Source organism: Haliotis asinina, chromosome 1 (assembly GCF_037392515.1).
Source record: "Haliotis asinina isolate JCU_RB_2024 chromosome 1, JCU_Hal_asi_v2, whole genome shotgun sequence".
In the NCBI taxonomy this organism is placed as follows: Eukaryota; Metazoa; Mollusca; class Gastropoda; order Lepetellida; family Haliotidae; genus Haliotis; species Haliotis asinina.
The window spans coordinates 8,959,976-8,971,758 of NC_090280.1; positions in this window are offsets into that span (position 1 = coordinate 8,959,976).

Below are 11,783 nucleotides of genomic sequence, written 5' to 3' on the forward strand. Positions count from 1 at the left end.
TAGACATGGGGGTGATAGAACCTTCTCAGTCACCATATGCATCCCCCATTGTACTTGTGAAGAAGCCTGACTCGACTTACAGATTTTGTACCGATTTTCGCAAACTGAATCAGGTGACCGTATTTGATGCCGAACCAATTCCATTAGCTGATTCCATCTTTGCACGGTTACGGAACTGTAAATATCTTACCACAATTGATGTAAGCAAAGCATATTGGCAGATTCCAATGGAAGAGAGTAGCAAAGAACTGACAGCATTTATAACTCCTGATGGATTATACCAATGGAAGGTGATGCCATTTGGAGTAGTTAATGCACCTGCAGTATTTTCCCGACTGATGAGACAAGTATTGCACAACATACCAAATACAGACAACTTCATAGACGACATCATAGAAGGAACTGAGAACTGGTCACACCACATGGTAAGTCTGAGAGCAATATTTACGAGGTTAAGACAATTCCATCTTACAGCTCGACCTTCAAAGGTAAAAGTGGGATATAAACATCTGGACTTTTTAGGGCACAAGGTGGGTAGTGGTCTAATTCGACCAGAAGGTAAGAATGTAGAAAAGATCCTAAATGTGGAGCGACCTCAAACCAAGAAACAAGTGAGAGCGTTGTTGGGACTGACCGGGTACTACCGGAAATTTATCCCAAACTATGCAGCCATAGCAGTTCCGTTAACTGATCTCACAAAGAAAGGAAAGCCAAACAAGGTAATATGGACAGAAAGCCAGGAATTAGCTTTCACTACGTTAAGAACCCATATGTCAAGTTTTCCTATCTTGAAACTACCCGACTTGAAGAAACCATTCTTGGTAAGAACAGACGCTTCTGACGTTGGAATCGGAGCTGTACTGCTACAAGAACAGGAAGGTGAGCGATTTCCAATATTGTTTGTGAGTCGGAAGTTAGTAGATCGTGAGAGAGCGTATTCTACAATAGAAAAAGAGTGTTTGGCTATTGTGTGGGCAATACAGAAGTTAGAAAGATATCTGTATGGGAGAGAATTTATTTTGGAGACTGACCATCAGCCCTTAATATGGATGACCAAGGCAAAAATGACCAATGGACGAGTGATGAGGTGGGCCCTGACTTTGCAACCCTACAGATTTCTAATTCGTGCAATCAAAGGAAGTGAGAATGTTGGGGCTGATCTCTTGAGCCGGTGTTCACCCTAGTCATACTATGTGTATGGCAGTGTGTAAATAATGTACTCTCTGCATATCCAGATTATTTGTCAGCAGTTATTTCTTATGTATTACTGTGCTATTGTACATTTAGACAATTGTGTTTTATGATATTTATGCATTAAAACAAACTTAAATGTGATCTTGAGTGTAATATATAATTGTACTTGTGTACAATTACTTGAAGTGGGGAGTGATGTCAAGATCACAGATGATTTCGTTTATATAATTAGTTTATGGTACTGTAAATAGATGTAGTATGGTATTGTTAGAGTGTGTTATATATTGTTGGGAGTTGTTGTTAGATTATGTTCGGTAATACTATGGGAACAGGGTTATGTTCAGGGAAGCGTGACCAGGTATGGCCAGAGAGCTGGGGTGTTAATTTGTAAACAATAGAGAGGTGTTGAGTAGCTTGGGTATGGGAGGTCAATATAAATAGTGAGGAAGGGTAGTAATCTGCACAGTCAGCCAGAATCACCACTGTGTTCACCTGTATGGGTTCAACTTTTGTATGGGATTGCATCTCACGCTGGCTGGCGTAAGTTTTTATTATCATTATTACTTTTGTATTTATTGATTGAGTAGATGTAGCAAGAAATTGTTTTACTGATGTAGTATTTCTAGATATATGTGCATATTGTAACACTATATAGCCACAAAGCCATTCAAAATTTGAATGTTATCGTTCCACAAAAACTGTTCCACTTTCAAATATGTAAATCGGAGTAAAGTACATGCATAAAGTATAAGACATTGACACATGTCTTACTGAGTAACTGTAGTTACTTATATTGTATTGTAGTGTCCCGGAACTGGCCGGTTATCCTTAAAGTAAGGAGAGGGGTATTATCTCCGCCTGTAAGGAGACAGACAAGAGTCTTCCCTGTTGTACAAGGAGCATGTATCTCCTAGTAATGTGAGATGTGGATGGCACAGCCATCAACCATTACACAGGCCCCTTAAACTCCGTGAGGGAAACCATCGCCTGGGTGTGAGGGATACCACACAAATACCATGACGTCACCAAGTGGAACCACAGTGCACTGACATTCTGATTACATTGTAAAGAGAAAGTGTTCTCTCTGAGTGGCTAATTCCTTTATTGTTATTTAGTTCAATTGTTTAGTTTCTGATTGGGATTATATGTAATCATTATCTATATTAGTGAGGGTATTAGGATTTTAGTGTAGTTAGTAGTAGTAGTAGTATTATTAGAACTTTAGCAATATAAGTGGTAGACAGAACTGTATATGTAGCTAGGTTAGGTAATTAGATTAGTTAGTTGTATTTGCACCTGTAGAATTAGTTTAGTATAGGTATTGGGGTTACTTATATCTTAAGGGGAGGAATAAAGTTTTGCAAAACAAACTATTCTTCTGTTGTGGTTACTTTGGTATGTGACATTAAGGGGTACTTTGAATGCAGCCGACACGGAAAGACAAATAGCATTAGGAACACAATATCACAGTGTTTTAACTGATGACTAAAATATGACCTTTGTGAACATGATGAGTCTGTTTATGTGTTGATTGAAGGCTAATAATTCCTAGGCAAAATCTCACGAAAGCCATTGATGTCAGGTTAGGTTTTAGTCGTTTTCCACTTTGCTTGTTATCGATAATCCATGTGTTTAATAGATGCTACATTCCGATGTAGGTGCAAAATGTTATTAAGCAAGTGACACACAACTTTATACATAAGACGAACCTATACACAAAGTATAATTGTAGGTAGCAGCCAGTGTGCGCATAGAAACAGACCAGACCTCTTCGCCCCGTTAAGATCAGTCTATATCCAAGGAGACCCGTGAAGGTCCCGGGGTAGAATAGGCCTTCAGCAACCCATGCTTGCCATAAAAGGTGACTATGCTTGTCGTAAGAGGCGACTAACGGGATCGGGTGGTCAGACTAGCTGACTTGGTTGACACATGTCATCGGTTCCCAATTGCGCAGATCGATGCTCATGTTGTTGATCACTGGATTGTCTGGTCCAGACTCGATTATTTACAGACCGTCGCCATATAGCTGGAATATTGCTAAGTGCGACGTAAAACTAAACTCACTCACTCACTCACTATATCCGAGGAAGGATTTGGTGGAATTCCTGTGGCATTGTTGCAGGATTTGGATAACGTCAGAACTGTCGATTATCCCCAGCGTGTTTCAAAGGTGAAACATCACCTAACATAAATTCAAGTTCTGTCGATACGGCTGGAGAGATGTCCATGGTTTCAATTTGTCAGCCATGAACAAGGGCCTTATTGTTTGCAATACACCACCACAAATGCTTCTTAACACACTTTTGCTCTGGTTGGGAAAAATTATTCACAAGAATATCCATGAATATACGTTAAGGTGTATCAACGTTTAATTCTGAGTATAGATTGAGCGCAATTAGTCGTAATCCTGTTAGGATACCAAAGGATGGGTTTCAAAGTGAAGTTAGAGAAGACAGGAGTTGTCTGAGGACACTTGAGAGTGAGATCAAGTTCAGCTGCAGATATGTGTTGTTAAATATTAATATTCCAAAAAATTCTGAATCAGGCTTTGCAGATTTCTAAATACGTCTTTTACAGGAATATCGTGTTAGTATAATTAGTGCCAAAGCCTGACATATTTGTAACACCACGTGGATAATTCTTACACCTATGCACACGATACTTAAATATGCCTTAAATATGCCTCGTATGATTTTATCAAGTAAGTGATCATCAACCTTTGTGTCATCATTACTCCCCACTTAGAACTCGAAACGTCTTTTACCAGTGGACTGTAGGTAGTGTATGAGACACGAGAATCTAGCGCTCTCAACCACCTTGATTTTGATAATTCAGGACCCTACTGTGGTTTGTGCTTACGTGATGAATAGCATCACAGTTTGCTTTGGATTTCGCTAACTTGACGCGATTGTCGTTGGTCGGTTTTAAAATTTTGTGTCTCCTTTTTATAACGTATGCATATTCTTGTACGTGGCATTGGAATTGTGATCAAAGAATGATCCAAGTGTTCACAACAGTGGGATGAAGCCCACTCGTGCTTTAAACTGTCGTTGTTTAAATACATAATCACGGAGGTATTCGGTTCCTCAGTAGTTAATGCACACCTTAGAAAATTGCATGGTCTCTCTATGTTCCATGTGCTATTTCTGTTTCGAATAGATTATTGTAATATTTTGTTTGTTGGTCTAAGGTACCTAGAGACATAGGATATAGGGCAAGTATCTAATATTAAAGATGCCTTGTAAATGACATGTCTGTTGGCAAATGGCACACGGTATAGATCATACACACTGTAGGTCCAAACTGGAAATTCTGTTGTGCGTGTATAATGGCAAATAAAAGTGGCAGTAGTAGGACACTTATCTTTATCAGGTATGGTTAGATACCAGCACACGGGCACTTACTGAAGTTGGCAATGTCAGATTATATACTGCTTACTTCATAAAGCGTTGCAAATTTGAATGTTAACTATTAAAAAACACCTGATTTAAAAGTGAGGCGTTGTTTTCAAAGGGAAGGTTTTATTTTCGCCGTTGTATGTAGGAAATGCTGGGTAACCACCATGTTGATAGAAGTCGGTCAAAATTTCCAAGAAAATATCAACTATATTCTAAATATAGGTATTTCAAAGCAGTCACAACGTCACAGTGCATCTACTATCATTATATAACGTATTTTGACTATTTTGAAAATACACAGTCAATATGCAGTATTTTAGGGCATGGACACAGCTCTTCCTGCTACTGGAATGTAAGAATGATATCAAGCAAAGGAGAGAAACTGAAGAGGCTCTGTGTATTGGCCGGGTAGTCAAACTAGGACTAGTCATATTGGGAACACACCTAGCAAGGGAAAGCTTAAGATATCGACTTTTCGCACGTTTAATTTTTCAGGGAAACGCTCTGAGTATATTACTCATGTGTATTTACTTCTGTATTGAATGGGATCCATACAAATACGCATGCTTCTCCAACAATATAACGTGGTCACGTGATCTCATATACATTTGTCTAACAAAGTACTGTTGTAACATACTGGAGGTTTTCACCCTTCTCTACTGCACATTATATCGTTTCAGTGTGGTCTTTGTTTTACATATTACATTGTAATTATTATTGATTTTGGTAATAAGTCTAAATCGCAATGTTTTTCAAGATGTTTGTAATGTTTTTCGTACAAAGGTGAGAATGTGTTCATATGCAAAGTCAAATTGCGGTATATGGTGTCTTCGTAGACTTTTAACGCTTCACATATTGGATATCTGTTCGTATGTTGCCAGAGGTTCGTATATGTTTGAAGGTTGGACAGCACTTCTATCCAGAGCCGTATATTCTCCTCCAGCTTCAGGATGCAGGTGATCACCACCTGAAACAGTTACATGAAATTAGCAAAGTCTATTTGTTTCTGAAAATCTAATATTAGCACATAGACTCAAGACGAACGACTGACTGAGTTAAAATATATGGCCACATTGGCTATATTTCAGCCATATCGTGACTTGACAAGACAAATGAATGAAGTGATAAAACCAAGCTGAAATTATGTGATTCATATTTCCATCTACGATGTATTTCAGCTAGAACGAAATGGCTGATGTGAATTGTGTGGTGTACTAGAACGACGGAGCGATTGTAGAACAAAACCATTTTGGACAAAAAACCCTCAAGGCAAAACCAATTAGGAAACAAATCCCCCTAAAATAAATAAGAACCTTTGGGCAAAATCCCCAAACACTGAGATATGAACACAGAAGAGTGATATACAGCATGTGAAGTGATAATTAGATGTACTGGAAACCCTGTATGTATATAATCAGTCAATGAGGCCAGATAAAAAAACTTGTAGAAACAAGTGTGATGTGAACACTACAGTGTGATATACACCTTTATTAGTGACAATATAGCTGGCTTTTGTGATATTCCAGGAACTAGAGAGGCATACTCCTTGATACCATAACGTAAAGGTTGTCATCTGTCTGTCTGTCTGTCTCGTATATTGAATTAAAAATCCAATTTTTGCTATTTTTCATTGTAAGTGTGATGCCGGCTAAATAGTTTTTTTCCTTCATTATTAATTCGATTTGGTTGTTCTACGTGTTGTTGTTTTTTGTCCTAAGGGGGTCCAAGGTTGTTGTTTTTCCCTGGGGGGATTTTGTCAACAGGGGATTTGTCTGCAGACCGATTGAACATATATATTTCTGTGACCTATCGCGTGTGATGATTCTGTTATATGATTCCAAGGTGACACCTACAATACCTGATTTGCACCCAAAATGAACACGCAGTGCATGGACGTATTGGCTATTACCAGAGGCAGATCCTTCCGAGTTGACTGCAACATTGTGCACAGGTTGCTGCTCACTTCCTCCAGAAGGGGGGCGTACTGTTAATTCAGATACCTGTTAACCCAACAAGAAACAAACATAGAAACATTCAGCTTCCTGAGGTTGCTAATTTATGCCCATTTATGAAGTGATACCATTATATGGATACACAGTGAGCGTCAGTTGTCATTTACAAAAAGGCAAGTAATTTATATACCCACACCTAACACCTGCACCGAAAATTGTGGTTTGCGCCAATTTTAGTGTAAGCACATGCAAGTGCAGGTTATGAATATATTCCCATGTCACATATTCAGCGTGTAATTACAAAGCAATCCTAAAGAGTCGTTATCATTCAAATTAGGATCAATATTTCTGAGGAAAGTTAGTTTCATATCTCATAGTGACATGTTAACATTAGGTATTTTGAGATATATCCTTCCTCATTAAATGTTACCGGTTTACAACATGTGACCGCTCATTCGCATGCATAGTCACACATGTGTTGTGACATACCCCACACTCTCAAAAGCATATTAGGATGGTAAGAAGAGTGACTCGTGCTCAAATCAGTTTAGGCACCCGTGGCGAGCCACCTCCTCGTGGTGGGTGCTGGGTAACGCCAAGAGCTCGCCGACACCCCCGTAGTGGACCCGGGGGGATATTTGGTCCACCAACCCGTTTGCCGTGGGTTGCGTCCAGTGTCGGTGGAGGACGGGATCCTGGTGGTTGAGGGCACTGGGGCTTTTAACTGTGTTCCATTGCCCAACACACCACTTTGGCCCTGACTTCACCTAGACGGGTGGTTGAATGGGCCCGGTTCGACCAATCGGCTGGTCATGCCAAGCTCTGTGAATGAAGTATATATATCATTGCACAAATTTTATTTGGATTTTTCCTTTCGGTCTTGGCCTATTTGTTCATTCAGCTTTTCGAAATTTTAAATGCATTTTTGAAGTTCTGAAATTTTTGCCTAGAGTCTTATGCCCAGAAGGCGGTGGCTCATGGGCCAATCTGGTAGATTAATTATTTCTAATTCTTCTGCTGGAGTATATCATCCGGGTATCCTTGGGGCTGTAAGCTGGAGGCCCGCTTGCTTTAGCATTGTCCTTGTGATACTCCGTGGTGGGTGGGGAGCTCGGATGATGAACCGTATTACACTAACCATGGCGTATGAAACGCCCTACAAAAAAACAAAACGTCCACTTGATATTGACCCTGTTGATACTGACCATAGACCGTCTACATCGATTGAGTATTGGCCACGTTTAATTGTGATTGAGACTCCTGAGAAGACACCTTTGAAGTTGAACCCCTTTGCTGTATCCAAAGGTATTCAAGGCATTGCTGGGGACGTGAAGAACATAAGACGTTTACGTTCGGGTGCTCTGCTAGTCGAGTGCGGGAAAAAGCAGCAAGCAACAAATCTGATGAATATTAAATCTTTCGTGGGTATTCCCGTCACGGTTTCTGCACACAAAATCTTGAATACAAGTGAAGGTATCGTGAGAGATAGAGATCGATTGTTTGATGACATGTCGGAACTTGATATAGGATCTGAAATGAAGGATCAAGGTGTACTATATGTCAAGCGCTTTTCAACTCGCAGAAAGAACGAAACCGTCAAAACAAATACGTATCTGTTTACTTTCTCATGTCCAAATGCTCTGAAATCAGTGAAGGCAGGCTACTGCAACATACAAGTTGATACGTACATCCCCAACCCGCTAAGGAGTTTTAAATGCCAGAAATATGGACACGGTGTAAATACTTGCACATTGTCTGTTGTGTGTGCTCACTGTGGTGAGAAGACACACACACCAGAAGATCGTGACAGCGATTATAAAAAATGCACCAATTGCTCAGGCGACCATTCATCATTTTCTAAACAGTGTCCTATTTGGAAAGAGCAAACGGAGATCAAAAAAATAAACTTTACTCAAAATATCTCTTTTTCTGAGGCCAAAAAACTGGTAAAGAGATCTGATCTTATAGAAAGTTATGCATCAGTAGCAAAAACATCATCAGGTTCTAGCTCTAAAACAACATCAACCACAGGCTGCCAAACTACCTTGAATTGGGTAAATTGCGATTCTCCACAGCATTTGTACACTGCTATATCATCACAGACTGAGGAATCACTTCCTAGTACCTCAAGGTCTTCTGATCACAAATCATCATCTCAGTCACACTCAAAGTCTCAATCGACATCTGATAGTCAACAAACGGTGAAAAGTAAACCAAAGCCGAAGCCTGATGCTTCAAAACAACAAAGTGGCAGAGCTCCTAAAGGATCACAGAACAAAATTCAATTGTTCAATAAATACGGGTCTCTTGAAGACATGGACGTTTCTGAAAACGTCCATTCTAGGGCACATAGCTTGTCGCCCTCCAAAAGAGTGCAGGGTAGATTCCCAATAAATCCCCCCAAAAGATAGTTTATTCCAATAATATTGTACAGTGGAACTGCAGAGGATTGAGGACTAATTTACATGAATTACAGCTATTAGTCCAAGATTTTACACCTTCAGCGTTATGTCTCCAAGAGACATATTTAAAACAAACAGATACATTTGACCTTCGTCAATTTAATGCGTATCATTGTTTTTCACCTCCGGGTGATAGGGCCACTGGCGGATCATCCATTCTAGTCAGACAAAACGTTATTCAAAGCCTCGTTTCACTTAATACTAATATGCAAGCTGTTGCAGTGAGAATTACGCTACGCTATGTTCCCTCTATATTTTGCCATCTTCAACGTTTGTCAAAACTGATCGTCAAGCTCTATATGACCAACTCCCGAAGCTCTGTATTATAATGGGAGTTTTAAATGGGCACAACCCACTCTGGGGTAGTGTAAATATAAATATATGGTTCCAACACATTTTCACACCCTGGGACAGGGACTTATTCTGCTCTCTACTTGTCACTTACAAATTCAGAACTATTAAATGAATTCGATTGGTCAGTCCACGATGACCTCTGTGGAAGTGACCATTTTCCTACTATATTAAAAGCTGTAACTCCATCTGATGTTCAACCATCATCAAGGCGGAATTTTACAAAGGCTAACTGGGCTTTATATGAACACTGTGTGCTGAAAAAACTTAAACCCGAGCGTTTTATTGCCGTTCCTGATGCTATTAAATGTTTTTTCTGAGGAACTGAATTCCATAGCTGATGAGTGTATACCAAAGTCCTCTGCAGTTCCACATATTCGAAAACCATGGTTCAACGACGAGTGCAAACAAGCTAGGAAGGCAAGGAAAAAAGCAGAACATTATTTCCGTCGCCATCCTATGGTGCATAATTTAAATAAATTTAAAATTTTAAATGCTAAAGCATGGCGTACTTTTAAACAGAACAAACGCCAATCTTGGCAAAATTATGTATCCTAAATAAATTCTCGGACACCCATGTCCAAGGTATGGAACATGGTCCAGAAAATTAAAGGTAAGGGTACTAAATCTGCTGTCCATCATCTTAAACATGGCGATCAGTTACTTACTGATAAATCAGATATTGCGAATAAACTGTGTGAAATCCTCGCTAAACACTCTTCCTCTTCTACTTATGTACCTACAATTCAGCAGTATCAAAAACAACAAGTACTCGTTTCATCAACTCAGTACAGTGCAAGGTAATAAGAAGCAATAACCCTAATGGACGTTTTCATTTGTGCACTCTGGGAGAGAACCAATTGTGCAATCATTGCACAATGCTTTCTTTGGTATGTGCAGAGAATGTCATGTATTGAGTTCGAAGACAGTCTCATGTGGTTTAGTATATAGTGCAGTATGATAAGGGATTAAAAATTAATGAAAAAGAAAACTCTACCAAAACAGAAAACGTGAGGTGCAGTGTACTAGTTTCCATGAAACGTTCGATTTTATTTATAGAGAGTTTTCGTTTGACCCTTCACGTTAAAACATGTTAACAGATAATTGAGTCTCGAAGTAATTCAGTTATTGATTTTATTATAAGGATTTCATGGCTTCAGGCAAAAGTTGCATTACGACGCATGTAACAACCAGCATAGATCCGCTAAACCCCGCGATACCGAAAACTCTAATCCAGAATCCAAATAATATTTTAGTGACCATATTACTTTAGCTACATATTATCATGTTCGTTCCATGCCAGCGTCTCTTAATGGAAATTATTGCACATGTTCATTCATCAGACCTCCCCACATGTACATTCCCCCGTTAAATAATGTTATGCCTCGCATAATCACGTGTGTTATATCTATAACAATACATTTGACTCATTACTGGTTACTCGGCTAAAGCACGTATTAAGACACGGTCATAATACAACATCTAAAATAGCAAACATCAACAATACCAACAAAAGCAAACCTACCCTAACCCAAACAAACAGAGCACGCCTGAAGGGTTTAGTGATGTCAAAGCAGACAGACTTTGATCATTACGAAGAGGTACAGCTATTCTCATAACAGACATATCGATCTACTCGAACAGGTAAAGCGCTGGATCCATTTGACTGCCACTTAAAAGGAAGGGAATCCAACATGAGGAGAAAAATCCAAACATGTTCCACTGATGATGATTTAAGTACATTGCAAAACAAATACGTAAGTTTCCTACTCGGATTACATAATGGCAGAATGTCATTCATTTAGTAATTTACACCTTCAACGGATATAATTCACTGGATATATTTAGTCGGGTGGGTTGGCTCACAAGTTCAACACTGATGAAGTCTTTTCGAGTCTCCAGATTTATGAGGGCCATGGTCCATTCTGTTCCGGGTATAGTTGCCTTATGGACGACAGTAAACATATAGAGGTTGATAAGGGTTTCGTAAAGTGTGGAGAGAGGAGTCAGCACTACAGTACGTTACGTCTAAAGCTTCGTGCATGGACACCCATAGTAACCTTCGTCGGAATCAACTCAGTATTTATACCACTAAATGTAAACCTACTACATATACTTCTAACACATACAAAGAGATGACATGCCGCGCTAACACACACACGTGGAGCTTTACCAAATTGCTTCATATTGCAGTATCATGTCCCATCTCTTGTGCATTTCTGCAAATATATAATAAGTTGATTTTCAAGCACAGGCAAGACAGTAATTACGAAAGAGTGATACTTATGTTAGGATGTTAGGAGCAGGTGTTTGACATCCAGATCCATTGTTCTGGAGGTTTCGTCTCTTTCTGGAATCGTTTACAGTGGAAAGTGTTAAGCAGTACTGCAGGAATCTCCCCAAAACACAATATTCAAGTATTGGTC